This window comes from Manis javanica, chromosome 4, assembly GCF_040802235.1.
Source record: "Manis javanica isolate MJ-LG chromosome 4, MJ_LKY, whole genome shotgun sequence".
Classification (NCBI taxonomy): Eukaryota; Metazoa; Chordata; class Mammalia; order Pholidota; family Manidae; genus Manis; species Manis javanica.
Window position 1 is genome coordinate 104,845,708 of NC_133159.1, and position 18,808 is coordinate 104,864,515.

Below are 18,808 nucleotides of genomic sequence, written 5' to 3' on the forward strand. Positions count from 1 at the left end.
ACCATTCTGAGCATCCTTTCAGGCCCTTCACTGGGCTGGGTTCTTGTCTCCACACAAGGTGTCCCGGGGATGGCAGAGGCTCCAGTCTCACCCCTGCATTTCAGAGGAGGCCTGCACTTTGCTAAATTAAGCCCAGCCAGGCCTATTTGTGAACAGAGAGGCTCCAGCCAAGTGAGAGAGGTTCGTCCTGCTAAGGAATGTGCTGGGAGGGGGAGAGAATTACTGAGATCATTGGTATTTATGTGTATGTTTTCTCACTTGCCAGCTCAGTTGGGCCAGATCAACAAAGGCCTCTGGGACTCAACCAAGATTTTTACAGTTACTGAGAAGGGTTTAGGTTGCAGATCAGTGTGAACATTAAGGCAATGTGTATATTGGGACCTCTGAGCTCAGAGTCTAATAAAACAAGGCCAACATACCTTTATTTTTCCCTGTATTTTAAAATAGGCTTTATTTTTTAGAACAGTTTTAGGTTCTCAGCAAAACTGAGCAGAAGGTACAGAGATTTCCCATGTACCCCCACACATGCACAGCCTCCCCTTCCATCGTGATCCAACCATACCTCATTTTAACTCATATGTTCTTGGGTTCTTGAACTCAGGGTTGACCAGAAACAGATGTCTCCTTCTTATGATTCCTGCATCTTACCACCCTTGGGGAAAGTAATGTTTATTGAAAACCTACCATATGTCAGATATTTTCTTTACTTCTCAAGGATATTGTAAAGATTAGGTGAAAAGATGTAAAACAGTATTAGCACCTTAAAGAACTAAAATCTGTTAAATGTTTTACCTCTAGAATGCAGAGGATGAGCTGTGGAATTATGTGAAACTGTAAAAATTGGTTGAATATCTGCATTTTCTTATGATTCAGCCTAACAGAATGTGAGAGAGTTAATATTTGAACCCAGGCCAGTTGAGTTACAAAGTTGACACTCTTTGCATACTTCTTTCCTAATTGCCAGATTCTTTTCCCTTGGCAGCACTGTAGTTTTAAATTTATATCCCTCAAAAGATTAGACCTGGGGAAATGAGTAGAAGGGCAACCCAAGGTATGACATATCTCGAGCTGCGTCTGGACCGTTTCTTTGGAGGCTGAAGCGGGAGTCGCAGGATGGACATGCATTGACTTGTGTATCTGCTGCTATTTGTTTGTCACTTGTGTGCGTTTTCAGGTAGCTGTCTCATTCTAGGTCTCTTCTATTTATCATACTCAACTATAATCATTTGTTTAATTGCTCCAATAGGCTATAAATTCCCTGAGGCCTGTGATTGTATCTACCTTGCTCTTTCTATAATCTATTTCAGTGCTTCGCACATTCCAAGTAGAGTTCAGTAAATCTTTGATGAAAATACAAATGAATAAACAAATGCTACCATCTCACAAGTCAGTTACCCTATCCTCTGCCCAGTGAGCACTCCTTTTACCACTGTCTCTGTGTATTTCTGTGTCTCTCTTTGTCCCTCTCTCTCTCTCTCTCACACACACACACACACAAACACAAGCCCTGGCTGTGTCTGTCCAAATGCCTGATCACTTTAGATCTCATCCACAGCCTCAGCACTTGCTCAAATGTGGATGTCTGTATTTTTCTAATCAAGGAAAACTGGGCTGAGAAGGGAACAGTATTATTTTCAGGCCTTCACTAAGGACTGATGTGGTTTGGGCTTGAAAGAGTGACCTGAGGAGAGGAGTTTTGCCATTTGAATGTGGATCCTTGCATTTTGGAATGTATAAACTGACACTTTTCCATTCGGTTTTTTCCATCTCTTTGGGGGACTGGACACTAATGCAGTCTCTTGCAAGAGTGCCCTTGGCAATCTTCTGGTTACTGAGGCTGAGGACACTGCGCTACTGTTCTTTCCCTGACAATGAAGAACACTTATCACACCTTGGGGCAACCTGTGTGTCTAATTTGGGGCCTAACCATACTAATAGAAGACGGAACCTGGAATCTGTAGAAAAGCAGGGATTGCACCTTCACCCTATAGTCTAATGACTTTAATGTTTTGCATTTGAACGCCTTTTGGCTAGGTGTCACATCAGTGGTGATGAGCAGTGCAGGTGGTATTATAATTCTTGTGGGCAAGAGGGAGTGGCTCTGACTCAGATTAATCAACTGTATAAAAACATAAAGCTTTTGTCTCACAGTTCATGACAGAGACAAATGTGTAGATCCACTGGGTTCTATTTTTGCTTTAAACCTCTGTAAATGGAAAGAAACTTCAGCTACAAAAGAACTCACTTGGAAGCTACTAAAATGCGTTTCTAGGGATTGTGTAGGGACCAGCTTCTTATCCCTTGGTCAGAAAAGTTAGAACCCCTTATGAAAATACTCAGTGATCTGCCCTGTGGTACAGAGCTTTGGTTTTGCCCTCGTGGTATCAGAGAAGCCTGGAAAAGAAATTCACACTCATGCAAAAACTAAATATGGACTACACTTTTCCTAGAGGGGACATGATTCTAAAAAGACAAGACTTTAAAATAAAACTGATCCACTAAGAGTTAATTTTCACTTTGGGATCAGTAATTATAAGAGAGTCTGCTCACAAGATTTTTAAGGCTCCATCTCCTGCGATTTCTTTTTTTTATTTATTTTGGTATCATTAATCTACAATTACAGAAAGAACATTATGTTTACTAGGTTCCCCCCTTCACCAAGTCCCCCCCCCACATACCCCTTCACAGTCACTGTCCATCTGCATAGTAAGATGCTGTAAAATCACTACTTGTGTTCTCTGTGTTGTGCAGCCCACCCCGTGTCCCCCATGCACTATACATGCTAATCGTAATGCCCTCTTTCTTTTTCCCCGCCCTTATCCCTCCCTTCCCACCCATCATCTCCAGTCCCTTTCCCTTTGGTAACTATTAGTCCATTCTTGGGTTCTGTGATTCTGCTGCTGTTTTGTTCCTTCAGTTTTCCTTTGTTCTTATACTCCACATATGAGTGAAATCATTTGGTACTTGTCCTTCTCTGCTTGGCTTATTTCACTGAGATAATACCCTCTAGCTCCCTCCATGTTGTTGCAAATGGTAGGATCTGTTTTTTTCTTATGGCTGCATAATATTCCATTGTGTATATGTACCACATCTTCTTTATCCATTCATCTACTGATGGACATTTAGGTTGCTTCCATATCTTGGCTATTGTAAACAGTGCAGCGATAAACATAGGGGTGCACCTGTCTTTTTCAAACTGGAGTGCTGCATTCTTAGGGTAAATTCCTAGAAGTGGAATTCCTGGGTCGAATGGTATTTCTATTTTGAGCATTCTGAGGAACCTCCATACTGCTTTCCACAATGGTTGAACTAATTTACATTCCCACCAGCAGTGTAGGAGGGTTGCTCTTTCTCCACAACCTCGCCAACATTTGTTGTTGTTTGTCTTTTCGATGATGGCAATCCTTACTGGTGTGAGGTGATATCTCATTGTGGTTTTAATTTGTATTTCTCTGATGATTAGCAATGTGGAGCATCTTTTCATGTGCCTGTTGGCCATCTGGATTTCCTCTTTAGAGAACTGTCTATTCAGCTCCTCTGCCCATTTTTTAATTGGATTATTTGCTTTTTGTTTGTTGAGGTGGGTGAGCTCTTTATATATTTTGGATGTCAATCCTTTATCGGATCTGTCATTTATGAATATGTTCTCCCATACTGTAGGATAACTTTTTGTTCTATTGATGGTGTCCTTTGCTGTACAGAAGCTTTTTTAGCTTGATATAGTCCCACTTGTTCATTTCTGCTTTTGTTTCCCTTGCCTGGGGAGATATGTTCATGAAGAAGTCACTCATGTTTTATGTCCATGAGATTTTTGCCTATGTTTTTTTCTAAGAGTTTTATGGTTTCATGACTTACATTCAGGTCCTTGATCCATTTGGAGTTTACTTTTGTGTATGGGGTTAGACAGTGATCCAGTTTCATTCTCTTACATGTAGCTGTCCAGTTTTGCCAGCACCATCTGTTGAAGAGACTGTCATTTCCCCATTGTATGTCCATGGCTCCTATATCCTGCAATTTCTTTTTGAATTCTTTTAGTTCACAAAACTGATTTAGAGTGATATCCAGTCGTATTTATTTTTGTCTCAAATGTGTCCCCTATGGAAGGCTGTGCTCCTCTGTCATGTTTTCTACTGTCTTACAAAGGCACAATATTCATTTCCTTCTGTCACTGACCCTAACTTACCTCTTACTACACTGAGAGCTCCTTGAGGTCAAGGACTGCAGTGCCAAGAAAGGACTTTCATTCTGGCAGCCTCTGATCTCCATTACACACGACTTGCTGCTTTTATCAATGGATGTATGCTAGTATGCTATCAAGGTTTTATTTTCCTTTTATTTTTAGTACCTGTTTCACTCAGCAGTAACTATGAGGGATATAAAGTTAAGACATAGTCCCTGTCCTCAAGGCACTTGAAGACTAATTGAAACACGCACACAAATGTGAAGCTTAACACCAAAACAAAAAGGTAAGTTAGCAGTTCAAGACAGATGATAAAGCATTTATTCCATAAACATATACTGGGAGCTACTGAGGGCAAAGTACTCTACTTTTCAATGAAACCTAGAAGGGGAGCCAGGCATTTTAAATAACTAATCAAGGCAGAGAGTGGTGAGTACTGTTGTAGGGAAAGGCATCAGATGACCATCAGTCCTGATTCACTCAGGGCAGTCCCAGTTGTGCCTGTGATCCTGGTATAATTGTGATTAGCCCATCCCTTTACTTTCAGAAGAGTCCCCATATGAATGTTAAGTTATAATTATCTTATTTATAAACAAAGAGCAGTGGGAGTGAAGAGAAATAATGATTAGTTCTGCCTGGGGCATTAGGGAGTGTCTTGGAGGCGGGATGTTTCAGCTGAACCATGAAGAACAGCTTTAGAAAGAGGAGAGACAGCATCATAGGCTGAGAGCAGCTCAGGCAAAGCCTTGATGGCGCAAGGGCACTGATGTGATTGGTTTCTGAATGAGTAGAAGCCCTTGGTTTAGAGGAGAGGAGACTGGTACCACCAAAGGTTAGAGGAGTTAGAAACAGGTTTGCATAAACTACCACTACTCAGAACTCTGGTTATCAGAAAGAGTGGCTGCTGGATATTGACTGATGTCATTCTCTTGCCTGAGGGTTTCATCCCCAGACAAGTTGACTATGGATTCAATGAGACTAAAGAATGACAGTGGAACATTCTTGGGGTGAAAGGGTTTCTACCCAACTTTATTCCCATGGTGGCAGGTCAGTTACTAGAATCCCGTCCACCCAGAGCGAGTCTGCATGTAGCAAGCCAGCCTCTGTCTCTAGGCTTCACCGCCTTGCAGCTGTCTCAGTCTCTGTCTTCTGTGCTGCCACCACTCCAGGCTCTGCTCTCCTGCAGCTGTGCGGCCATGCCACGGTGTGGCCCAGAGCACTTGAGAGAGCTCTTTATATAGAGTCAATAACAACATATTGCCCACACATGTGTAGTGAGCAAGTGGACAAGGGCCAGGTGAGAATCCTGGCCACAGGAACCTTCAGTTTATCCACAGTCATTGTGACTCCAGAAGGGTACAGTTCAAGCCAGTCGGCTAGCTCCCTGCACATGTGTGGGCAATACATTGCTATTGACTCTATACAAAGAGATCCACCCAGTGCTCTGGGCGTGACATGGTGGCAAGGCTGTAGGAGAGCAGAGGCTGGACTGGTGGCAGTGCCGAGGACAGAGGCCCAGAGGATGGCTGTGCGGGATGGCTGTGCAGGCAGAGAGGACCAGAGGACAGCTGTGCAGAAAGACAGGCCCCAAGGCAGAGACTGGCTTGCTGCACGCAGACTCACTCTGAGTGAAAGGGATTTTAGTGACTGACCTGCCACCTGCAGATAAAGTTGGGTGTAACCCTTTCACCCAAAGAACGTTTTGCTGTCATTTCTTTGGTCACATTGAATCCATAGCAAACTTGCCTGGGGCTGAAACCCACTGGCAAGACAGTCATTCAGACCAGAAGGGAACAGTTCAAGCTGGGTAGGGTGAGCAGGGGAGAGGGAGAGAATGAGGGCAACGATGTGACAGTTGAAGAGGCTAGAAGATGGGAGGAGATGAAGTGGGGGAGCTGTGTGTTTATTAGTTCAGTCTGCCCAATTAAAAAAGGTGCAGAATCTTGTTTTTAATTTTGTTTGTTAGTTTCTTTTGATATCATTAATCTACAATTACATGAGTGACATTGTGGTTACTAGGCTCCCCCTTTCACCAAGTCCCCCCCACATAGCCCATCACAGTCACTGTCCATCAGTATAGTAAGATGCTGTAGAATCACTACTTGTCTTCTCTGTGTTGTACAGCCTTCCCCGTGCTCTCCACCCCCTACATTATGTGTGCTAATTGTAATGTCCCTTATTCCCTTTCTCCCTCCCTTCCCACCCATCCTCCCCAGTCCCTTTCCCTTTGGTAACTGTTAGTCCATTCTTGGGTTCTGTGATTCTGCTGCTGCTTTGTTCCTTCAGTTTTTTTCTTTGTTCTTATACTCCACATATGAGGGAAATCATTTGGTACTTGTCTTTCTCTGCCTGGCTTATTTCACTGAGCATAATACCCTCTAGCTCCATCCAGGTTGTTGCAAATGGTAGGATTTGTTTTCTTCTTATGGCTGAATAATATTCCATTATGTATATGTACCACATCTTCTTTATCCATTCATCTACTGATGGACACTTAGGTTGCTTCCATTTCTTCGCTATTGTAAATAGTGCTGCTATAAACATAGGGGCACATATGTCTTTTTCAAAGTGGGCTCCTGCATTCTTTTTTTTTTTTTTTTTTTATTGAAGGGTAGTTGACACAGTATTACATTAGTTTCAGGTGTACAACACAGTGATTTAACATTTATATACATGATAATTCTAGGTACCAGTTATCACCATACCAAGTTGTTACAATATTTTGACTATATTCCTTATGCTATACATTACATCCCGGTTACTTATTTATTTTACAATTGGAAGTGTGCACTTTTTTTTTTTTTTGTGAGGGCATCTCTCATATTTATTGATCAAATGGTTGTTAACCACAATAAAATTCGGTATAGGGGGGTCAATGCTCAATGCACAATCATTAATCCACCCCAAGCCTAATTTTCGTCAGTCTCCAATCTTCTGAAGCATAACGAACAAGTTCTTACATGGAGAACAAATTCTTACATAGTGAATAAGTTACATGGTGAACATTACAAGGGCAGTCATCACAGAGGCTTTTGGTTTTGATCATGCATTATGAACTATAAACAGTCAGTTCAAATATGAATATTCATTTGATTTTTATACTTGATTTATCTGTGGATACTACATTTCTCTCTTTATTATTATTATTTTTAATAAAATGCTGAAGTGGTAGGTAGATACAAGATAAAGGTAGAAAACATAGTTTAGTGTTGTAAGAGAGCAAATGTAGATGATCAGGTGTGTGCCTGTAGACTATGTGTTAATCCAAGCTAGACAAGGGCAATAAAACATCCACGTATGCAGAAGATTTCTCTCAGAACGGGGGGGGGGGGGAGGTTCTAAGCCTCACCTCTGTTGATCCCCATTTTCTCACCTGATGGCCCCCCTGTGACTGTGCCTATCTTAGGTTGTTCCTCCCTTGAGGAATCTTACCCATCTCTGGCTAACCAGTCATCTTCCGGGGCCATACAGGGAAATGATAAGTTGGCAAGTGAGAGAGAAGCCTTATTGTTTGAAAAGGTTAGCTTTTTACTTCTTTGCATATTTTATGCCCTGTGGCTTCAATGCCCAGCATTTGTCTTGAGGTGTCTTTACCACTTGGAAGAATTATGATACTCGGTAAATTCGATATGAGGCACGAATTCTACTTAAGGGTTATATATAATTAGGAAGGAAGAAGAAAAGCTATAGAAGTAGCAGGTGGAAGAAAACCTGGGAAGATTGATTATTTCTTTGACATACCTTCTTGTAGAGTAACTTCAGCATGTATAGGTTTTAAACTACTAATTAAATTGCACACACACATTAACATAATAGGAGTACAGTTACATAACCAAAGCATACCTGTAATTACCAGCCATCTCTAGTGAAACCAAGAAAACCAGTTAGGCACCTTAGGCAATTGTGAAAACTTATCTATAATATGGTGAATATTGTCCAAATGAACTTGAACAGTCTGAGAGAAATCAGACAAATTAAAACAACCCATTCCTGGGGACTGTTAACATCCCATATGTTCTTTTAACAGTAAATAGTCTGTAGTTGTAAGATTTTGGAGCGCTACAATTTGCACTTCTCCTAATTCTTGGTTGAGTTCCAACAGTTTAGATCCAGTCAAATTTGTTGTTTTGCTGTATGCACAGGCCAGCTTAGATATCTCTTTCTTCATTCCCATGGCAAGTCCAGGAACTGGTGGGATGAGTGCATCTACACCTGTAGCAGTGCATGGATTTTTGTTGGGATTTTTTGATGGTCATCTTCTGGCATGAGTCTTCCCGAGAGTGCTGATGTTGGAAGTTCTTTTTCATATCGTATCTTAGTTCATTTTTGGGGTAGCCAAATTAGGCTTTGATCCTCTGTATAAACACAAACAGACCCTTTGCCTACACTTTTATATGCCCTTTATATCATTGTGTAGAACTCATTGAAGGTCACCACACAGGAACTGCTTTTTTTTTTTTATCATTAATCTACACTTACATGATGAATATTTTGTTTACTAGGCTCTCCCCTATACCAGGTCCCCCCTATATACCCCTTTACAGTCACTGTCCATCAGTGTAGCAAAATGTTATAGAATCACTACTTGTCTTCTCTCTGTTGTACAGCCCTCCCCTTTCTCCCACCCCCCCATGCATGCTAATCTTAATACCCCCCTTTTCCTCCCCCTCCCTTATCCCTCCCTACCCACCCATCCTCCCCAGTCCCTTTCCCTTTGGTTCCTTTTAGTCCCTTCTTGAGTTCTGTGATTCTGCTGCTATTTTGTTCCTTCAGTTTTTCCTTTGTTCTTATACTCCACAGATGAGTGAAATCATTTGGTATTTCTCTTTCTCTGCTTGGCTTGTTTCACTCAGCATAATACCCTCCAGCTCCATCCATGTTGCTGCAAATGGTAGGATTTGCCCTTTTCTTATGGCTGAGTAGTATTCCATTGTGTATATGTACCACATCTTCTTTATCCATTCATCTATCGATGGACATTTAGGTTGCTTCCACTTCTTGGCTATTGTAAATAGTGCTGCGATAAACATAGGGGTGCATCTGTCTTTCTCATACTTGATTGCTGCGTTCTTAGGGTAAATTCCTAGGAGTGGAATTCCTGGGTCAAATAGTAAGTCTATTTTGAGCATTTTGATGTACCTCCATACTGCTTTCCACAATCGTTGAACTAATTTACATTCCCACCAGCAGTGTAGGAGGGTTCCCCTTTCTCCACAGCCTCGCCAACATTTGTTGTTGTTTGTCTTTTGGATGGCAGCTATCCTTACTGTTGAGAGGTGACACCTCATTGTAGTTTTAATTTGCATTTCTCTGATAATTAGCGATGTGGAGCATCTTTTCATGTGTCTGTTGGCCATCTGTATTTCTTTTTTGGAGAACCGTCTGTTCAGTTCCTCTGCCCATTTTTTAATTGGGTTATTTGTTTTTTGTTTGTTGAGGCGTGTGAGCCCTTTATATATTCTGGACGTCAAGCCTTTATCGGATCTCTCATTTTCAAATATATTCTCCCATACTGTAGGGTTCCTTTTTGTTCTATTGATGGTGTCTTTTGCTGTACAGAAGCTTTTTCAGCTTAATATAGTCCCACTTGTTCATTTTTGCTGTTGTTTTCCTTGCCCGGGGAGATATGTTCAAGAAGAGGTCACTCATGTTTATGTCTAAGAGGTTTTTGCCTATGTTTTTTTCTAAGAGTTTAATGGTTTCATGACTTACATTCAGGTCTTTGATCCATTTTGAGTTTACTTTTGTATATGGGGTTAGGCAATGGTCCAGTTTCATTCTCCTACATGTAGCTGTCCAGTTTTGCCAGCACCATCTGTTGAAGAGACTGTCATTTTGCCATTGTATGTCCATGGCTCCTTTATCAAATATTAATTGACCATATATGTCTGGGTTAATGTCTGGATTCTCTAGTCTGTACCATTGGTCTGTGGCTCTGTTCTTGTGCTAGTACCAAATTGTCTTGATTACTATGGCTTTATAATAGAGCTTGAAGTTGGGGAGTGAGAGCCCCCCTACTTTATTCTTCTTTTTCAGGATTGCTTTGGCTATTCAGGGTCTTTGGTGTTTCCATATGAATTTTTGAATTATTTGTTCCAGTTCATTGAAGAATGTTGCTGGTAGTTTCATAGGGATTGCATCGAATCTGTATATTGCTTTGGGCAGGATGGCCATTTTGACGATATTAATTCTTCCTAGCCACAAGCATGTGATGCGTTTCCATCTGTTAGTGTCCCCTTTAATTTCTCTTAAGAGTGACGTGTAGTTTTCAGAGTATAAGTCTTTCACTTCTTTGGTTAGGTTTATTCCTAGGTATTTTATTTTTTTTTGATGCAATTGTGAATGGAGTTGTTTTCCTGATTTCTCTTTCTGTTGGTTCATTGTTAGTGTATACGAAAGCCACAGATTTCTGTGTGTTGATTTTGTATCCTGCAACTTTGCTGTATTCCGATATCAGTTCTAGTAGTTTTGGGGTGGAGTCTTTAGGGTTTTTTATGTACAGTATCATGTCATCTGCAAATAATGACAGTTTAACTTCTTCTTTACCAATCTGGATTACTTGTATTTTTTTGTTTTGTCTGATTGTCATGGCTAGGACCTCCAGTACTATGTTAAATAACAGTGGGGAGAGTGGGCATCCCTGTCTAGTTCCCGATCTCAGAGAAAAGCTTTCAGCTTCTCGCTGTTCAATATAATGTTGGCTGTGGGTTTTTCATAGATGGCCTTTATTATGTTGAGGTACTTGCCCTCTATTCCCATTTTGCTGAGAGTTTTTATCATGAATGGATGTTGAACTTTGTCAAATGCTTTTTCAGCATCTATGGAGATGATCATGTGGTTTTTGTGTTTCTTTTTGTTGATGTGGTGGATGACGTTGATGGACTTTCGAATATTGTGCCATCCTTGCATCCCTGGTATGAATCCCACTTGGTCATGGTGTACGATCCTTTTGATGTATTTTTGAATTCGGTTTGCTAATATTTTGTTGAGTATTTTTGCATCTACGTTCATCAGGGATATTGGTCTGTAGTTTTCTTTTTTGGTGGGGTCTTTGCCTGGTTTTGGTATTAGGGTGATGTTAGCTTCATAGAATGAGTTTGGGAGTATCCCCTCCTCTTCTATTTTTTGGAAAACTTTAAGGAGAATGGGTATTATGTCTTCCCTGTATGTCTGATAGAATTCTGAGGTAAATCCACTGGCCTGGGGGTTTTGTTTTTGATTACCGCTTCAATTTTGTTGCTGGTAATTGGTCTGTTTAGATTTTCTGTTTCTTCCTGGGTCAGTCTTGGAAGGTTGTATTTTTCTAGGAAGTTGTCCATTTCTCCTAGGTTTCCCAGCTTGTTAGCATATAGGTTTTCATAGTATTCTCTAATAATTCTTTGTATTTCTGTGGGGTCCGTCGTGATTTTTCCTTTCTCGTTTCTGATACTGTTGATTTGTGTTGACTCTCTTTTCCTCTTAATAAGTCTGGCTAGAGGCTTGTCTATTTTGTTTATTTTTTCGAAGAACCAGCTCTTGGTTTCATTGATTTTTGCTATTGTTTTATTCTTCTCAATTTTGTTTATTTCTTCTCTGTTCTTTATTATGTCCCTCCTTCTGCTGACCTTAGGCCTCATTCTTCTTTTTCCAATTTCGATAATTGTGACATTAGACCTTTCATTTGGGATTGTTCTTCCTTTTTTAAATATGCTTGGATTGCTATATACTTTCCTCTTAAGACTGCTTTTGCTGTGTCCCACAGAAGTTGGGGCTTAGTTTTGTTGTTGTCATTTGTTTCCATATATTGCTGGATCTCCATTTTGATTTGGTCATTGATCCATTGATTATTTAAGAGCATGTTGTTGAGCCTCCATGTGTTTGTGAGCCTTTTTGCTTTCTTTGTACAGTTTATTTCTAGTTTTATGCCTTTGTGGTCTGAAAAGTTGGTTGGTAAGATTTCAATCTTTTGGAATTTACTGAGGCTCTTTTTGTGGCCTAGTATGTGGTCTATTCTGGAGAATGTTCCATGGGCACTTGAGAAGAATGTGTATCCTGTTGCTTTTGGACGTAGAGTTCTGTAGATGTCTATTAGGTCCATCTGTTCTAGTGTGTTGTTCAGTGCCTCTGTGTCCTTACTTATTTTCTGTCTGGTGGATCTGTCCTTTGGAGTGAGTGGTGTGTTGAAGTCTCCTAGAATGAATGCAGCTCCTGCATTCTTAGGGTAAATTCCTAGAAGTGGAATTCCTGGGTCAAATGGTATTTCTATTTTTAGTTTTTTGAGGAATCTTCATACTGCTTTCCACAATGGTTGAACTAATTTACATTCCCACCAGCAGTGTAGGAGGGTTCCCCTTTCTCCGCAAACTCACCAACATTTGTTGTTGTTTTTATTTTGGATGATGGCCATCCTTACTGGTGTGAGGTGATATCTCACTGTGGTTTTAACTTGTATTTCTCTGATGATTAGTGATGTGGAGCATTCTTGTTTGTAATTTATTTCTGCATCTCTTCTTTCCTCCCTCTGACCGAGACTCAGTTGTATTCTAAGACCCCCAAGTTTAAGAGGTGCTTAGAGGCAGGGTTATTTTTTTATCCCTCAGTAATAGATAGACTCAGCATCTCTGTTTTACTTAAGTCTGGTGGCTGAAAGAAGCTGCTGAAGGGAGCCAAATATTTTTAGCTGTATATGTAATGAAATTTCTTACCCAATTTAAGTAATTCTAGAAATTAAAATAAAAAAATAAAGAATGTGGACATCACCTTTTTGTGAGGAAAATTCCCCTTTTGACTTTTGATTATGAAAAATTTGGAACATATACAAAAATGAAGTAAATAGTAACTCCCATGTACCTGCCACCCAGCTTCAAGAGTTATCCACATTCTGCTGGCATAGAACTATACCTGGAAAGACATCAGAATGTACCCCTAACAGATAAGGGCTTTGTTTTTAAACATAACCTCAATGCCATTATTGTACCAAAAAAGCTTAAAAATAATTCCTTAATACCATCTAACACTTGGTCCATGCACAAGTTTTCCTCTAAAATGTCCGATTTAAGGTGTGGAAAGCTTAATTAGTATCACAGAGTCTCAGTGCATAGCACAGGAGTAGAATGTTTGGCCCTTTTCGGCGAAATGAGAGGTAGAAGGGGAGGTTGGCATTGTAAATTGTATTCAGAACCTACTAGTGATTTGGAGTTGCCCGGGAGCAACTTTTTCTCCTTTTTATGACTTAGTTTTAACCATCTTTTATCTTCAACAGGCTAATAATATGCCTCTTAGAGAATATTCTGTTTAAAACAGGGAAGTCTTTTGAAGCTTCAGATAAAAAGTTCTTTGCAATATCACACAGCATTATGCTAACCCCTTTCCACTCACTCAACAAACATATCTCCATTCCACTTCTGCCAGCCCGCCCGGTTGTGTTTGCTGGCTGGTTGGCTCATCAGGGCGCTCACTACATAGACAGCAGCAAAGCCCTGTGGAGTGGGGCAGGGAGTGGAGGGGTGGCCTCCAGTCAGTCACAGCTGCTGGTTATTTGAATCAGCCTGGACCAGGTTCTTACATAGGTTGTTTTATTTATCCCTCACTACAACCCTCAAGGCAATTTTTCTAACCCCACTTTCTAGATGAAGAAATTAGGCGCTAAGAGGTTTAAGTAACACCAAAAAAAGGCCACCCACCTAATAAGTTTCTGCCTTCCTCAGTCTGCCTGTCTTGAAGACCTTGTCCCAGCATCAGAAAGCAGAAAAGCAAAAGCTGACAACCAGCCTACCATCCTTTCCTCTGTCCCTTGGGAGTCTGTAATTTAAAAGTGTAATTAAGATCGGTGGAAATACAAAGCATTATATGGTGTGTCTATATTGAAGTACAAAAAGAATGCTATTATGAAAAATCAGAGGCATAAGAAATGACTCTTAAAAGGGGGATATGAAGTAAGGCTTCACGGGACATGGAGGAAAGCACAGGACATGTGCGGGGAGTCCGCTTAGGCTGGTGGAATATGATGGGGGATAAAACTGGGTAGATAGGTTGAGGTCAAATTTTGAAGATTCTATTATCAGGCTCAGTTGTATAAAATTTAATTGCTGTTTGGTTAAAACCATTAAAAACCTTTTGAATAAAGGGAGTAAACAAATCAGAGATATGCTTTAGAAAAATTTAAATGGTAGAGAGACTGAGGTTGGGGGGACCAGTTGTGAGAGAGACTGTTTACTCTGAGAAGACTATTTACCGAGTGAGAAGGAAGGAGCACCTCAGGAAGGGCAGATTGGAAAGAGGTTTTGACATGTCCAATGCTATTTCTGTTAGAGAAGCTTGAAGACAATGTATAGTTTTGCTTTATAGTTTAGCTGTAATAGTGATGTTCCTGTGTGCTAGACATTGTTCTAATTGCTTGTAATATACAACATGTAATAGTTGTCATTTAATTATAACTATTATAACTTCCTAGGGCTTTTTGAAACATTTTATAACAATTTAATTGAGTTAAAATTTATATACCATTACAACTTACCCATTTAAAGTGTACATTTCATTGTACACATCAGTGTTTCTAGAATATTCATAGATTTGTGCAAATATCTTAGCAATTCATTGTAGAACATCACTCCAAAAAGAAACCCCAACCCATTAACTATTACTTCCCAGTACCCCTATCCCTTCCCCACCCTTGCAAGTCCTAATCAACTACCAATTTACTTCTATACTTTGTGGGTTTGCCTATTCTGGACATTTTATATAAATGGAATCATACAATGTGTGGTTCTTTGTGACTTACTTCTTTCACTTAGCATAATACTTTCAAGCTTCACCTATTTGTAGTATGTATCATTCCTTTTTATAGCCAAATACCATTCTAATGTGTGATTATACCACACTTTCTTCAGCCATTCATCCATTGCTGGATGAAATTTTAAAAATTATTCTAGGATTTTACTGTATCAAATATTTATTGATATTTTTGCTGTATCAAATATTTATGCTTGAAATAAGTGAGCTACTGAATGGCACTTGTACACTTGGATTGTATAACGGTTTCTATCTTAATCCCGTATTTCCTTATCTACAGTGACCTGCACCCTTATATATCTTACTCATTAAAACTTCCTTGGGTTAGGCCAAATCTGAACGTCCTCGTCAATGATTACCTATAGCATTTTTTATTCATACCTCAGAATTTTGCTCTTCTGTCCTCAACTGGATTGCAAGCATACTGAGTGTAAGATACACATATTACACATCTTCATTATTTCCCCACAAGACTTTTGAAGTCCCTTTACACTGTGTAGAGGAGAAGGGCCTACAAGAATCAGAGCAGACCCATTAACACTCCCTGGCTGTGACTACACTTTTTCAATTTAATCCATCCCCCAACAACTGCCAGAAGTGTCTTGTGGAAATTTGTGGGAGACAGTGTGCACATTATTGACCTGGTGACATAATGGGTACTGTCTTGCCTGAGGGTTTCAGCCCTGGGCAAGTACACTATGGAGTTGGTGAGAACAAGAAATGACAACAGAACATTCTTGGGGTAAAAGGGTTTATATCCAGCTTTATTCTCATGGCAGTCAGTGGAGCAATAGAATCACGTCTGCAGGTCTGTAATTCACCCATCTCTGCTGCTGCCCAGAGCTCTTTATATAGTGACTCAGTCAATAATACCTCACTGCTAACAGGTGTGGAAGCATTAGCCTAGCATAAGGCCAATCACATCAAGTAGTTTAGGGTCAGGTATGGATTCTGGCCATAGAACTTCCCTTTTCCCCACAGGTACTAATGCTTCTAATCTAATGCTGAAAGGATTGATACATTTTGGATCAAGATCTTTTTTTTTTTAATTGGTCAGGCAAAACCATTTCTTTTTTGTTCTTTTAAAAAGTATTTTTTTAGGATCCCTGTGCCATGGCTTTTATTGGGCCAAAAATTTTTAAATCTTATTTTTAAAAAGAATAGCCATATTGTAAACTATATGAGCATTGGATCAATTTATAAAGTTGAATGTGAATCCTTGGAAAGGAGTCAGGTAGTTAGTGACTGCTGGTTGCTATTAACTCAATTCTCTGTTGAGCTTTGAACCAGGGTGGAAATCAGTTCAGGAAAATCTGATCAGGTGATGCTTCCTAAAACAAAACATGCTGACACAGAAAGTCTGATTAAACACAGTTAATCTATAATTTGTTGTTAGCCAGGTCCTCTAGTTCTAGGTACTAGCATTATAATGTAAGTTTACTGTATTTCTTACCAAGTTTTAGCTTCACCATTGAAACTCTTCCTTGAGTTAGATGGATGAATACTTCCCTGGAAAAAGGCACTCTGTCCTTTCCAGCCACCCCTTTCTTGAGTATAAAAATTTCCTTAGGCATCTTGACAAAGAGCTGTGAAAAGATTTGATGATAAGTAAATGCAGTTAATTTGGGATCCACTACAGCTGTACTTAGAGTTTAACAATTTACATATCAATATTTGCTAATGGAGAATGAATAAATGTGGTAAATGATGTAGTGATTTTTCCGGAGAAAGGTTTCAGGAGGATTAGATTTTAATGCTATAAATTGGTGTGTGCTTGTGTCTTGCCAGTGGGTTTCAGCCCCTAGCAAGTTCACTATGGATTTAGTGAGACTGAAGAATGACAATGGACCGTTCTTGGGGTAAAAGGGTTTATTACCTGGCTTTGTTCTCCCTGCTATAGGTCCAGCACTAGAATTGGTCTGCATCCAACAGTCTGCGAGACTATAATCCTCCTTCATTTCTGCCTCCCCCTGGAGCTCGGGGCAGAGCTCTATACAGTGACTCAGTCAATAATAGTTTATTGCCTATAAGTGTGGAAGAGGTAGCCTAGTAGCAGGCCAGTTACATTATCAAGTAGTTTAGGTTCAGGCCAGGATCCTGGCCATAGGAACTTCAGTTTTCCTCACAGCTTGCATGTCCATGTGATAAATTCTACAACACTGTGAAATTACTTTGATCCACTGGAATAATTGATCAGAAGGTTTAGGATCTATTCTTGTGGAAATGAAACTATTTTATTAGTTCTGTGTGAAACTCATACATTTTACTGTCTCTTTGATTGAATAGACATAATGCTAAAGCCTAGAGAAGAATATTTTTTCTTTCCACTTTTTTATTTTCTTTCCCTCCTTTTCATCTTTGTTTTCTACTTATTTCAGAAAGATAAAGCTAATGTGAAGAATGGTCAGATTGCGAGTGTATCTGTGTGCATGCCTGGGATAGCCCACCTTTGATGTCATAATTTTCTTTCCTTTCTATGACATAATAACAGTTTAATATATTACTATGGTTGAGAACTTCAGCTATTGTAGTCAGAGGAGATAATTTTTTTCAATAATTAATAATAGCTAACATTTTTTGAATGCTTACCGCATGCTAGTCACTGTGCAATGTACATTTTGTGCATTATTTCATTTAGTCTTCTTAACATCCTTATAAGATAGGTACCATTATTATTCCCCCTTCCTAGATGAGGAGATTGAGGCTTTTAGTGAGGGCAGGTGATTTGCCAAGCCTCCTCACCTTCAGCGCCCATGCTCTTGACCACTATGCTTACTGCCTCCACATGTTCTTTCAAGAGTTAAAGTAGCATGCTTCCTAATTCTATAATTTCCCATATTCTACTAAATGAGGCAAAAATTTGCAGTGTTTCCTGAGCCGGGCTCTGGCTGAAATGGTGGCACAAAGGTGGAATGCTGGATTTAGCTGTTCGTTTTATCTTAGAGGAGCCCTTTGGGGTTTCAGTTTCCTTTTCTTTAAATCGAGAGACCTGGAACAGATCAGTGCTAAGGTCTTCAAATCTGTGACTCTTGCCAATTAATTCAAGTACTGATTTTATTTTCTTATCTAGGATTTAGAACAGATAGAACCTGCACAATTTACATCCTCCATTTTTCATCCTGTGGATAAAATGAAGGTTCCTGTGGCCAGGATTCTCACCTGGCCCTGGTTGGGTAGCTCACTACACACGTGTGTGCGATGCATTGTCATTGACTCTGTATAAAGAGCTCTGCCCAGTGCTCTGGCACGACATGGTGGCAGGGCTGCAAGGCTGCAGGAGAGCAGAGCAGAGGCTGGAGTGGTGGCAGAGCTGAGGACAGAGGCCTAGAGGCAGAGACTGGCTTGCTGCATTTGGACCTGCTCTGAGTAAACAGGATTTTAGTGATTGACCTGTTACTGTGGAAATAAAGTTGGGTATGACCCTTTCACCCCAAGAACAGTTTACTGTCATTTCTTTGGTCACATTGAATCCATAGTGAACTTGCCCAGGGCTGAAACCCATTGGCAAGACACCGCCCGTTAGATTTAAGTTTTCCTGGTGGGGCTGCGTTCTCTGACTAATACTAGTTAGCCAGTGAGAGAAGGTTGTGAAGCAGCTGTGTGCAAGGCAGTGTTCTACGTGTATTGGGTACATTATCTAACTTAATCCACACAAAGTCCCCTGTGGAATAAACATTATTTCTTCATTTAAAAAGAAAGCAACTACACTATGATAAAGTCTGTATCATAGTAGTAATAAAATTTTTCTGCTTAATACTATAGTATGGACTTCATCCAGGAAGAGACTAACTTATCTCTGTACTTAGCTCTACTTCTGAATAAAGTAAATCCCTGAATTAATATTTGTAGACTCCTCCT

The 18,808-nt window shown here is 40.0% G+C and overlaps 1 protein-coding gene across 16 annotated transcripts in view; it reads left to right on the plus strand.

The window, feature by feature from the left end:
- Positions 1 to 18,808, plus strand: part of PDE4DIP (phosphodiesterase 4D interacting protein) — a 268,329-nt gene that overhangs the window by 114,384 nt on the left and 135,137 nt on the right. The window lies entirely within an intron of this gene.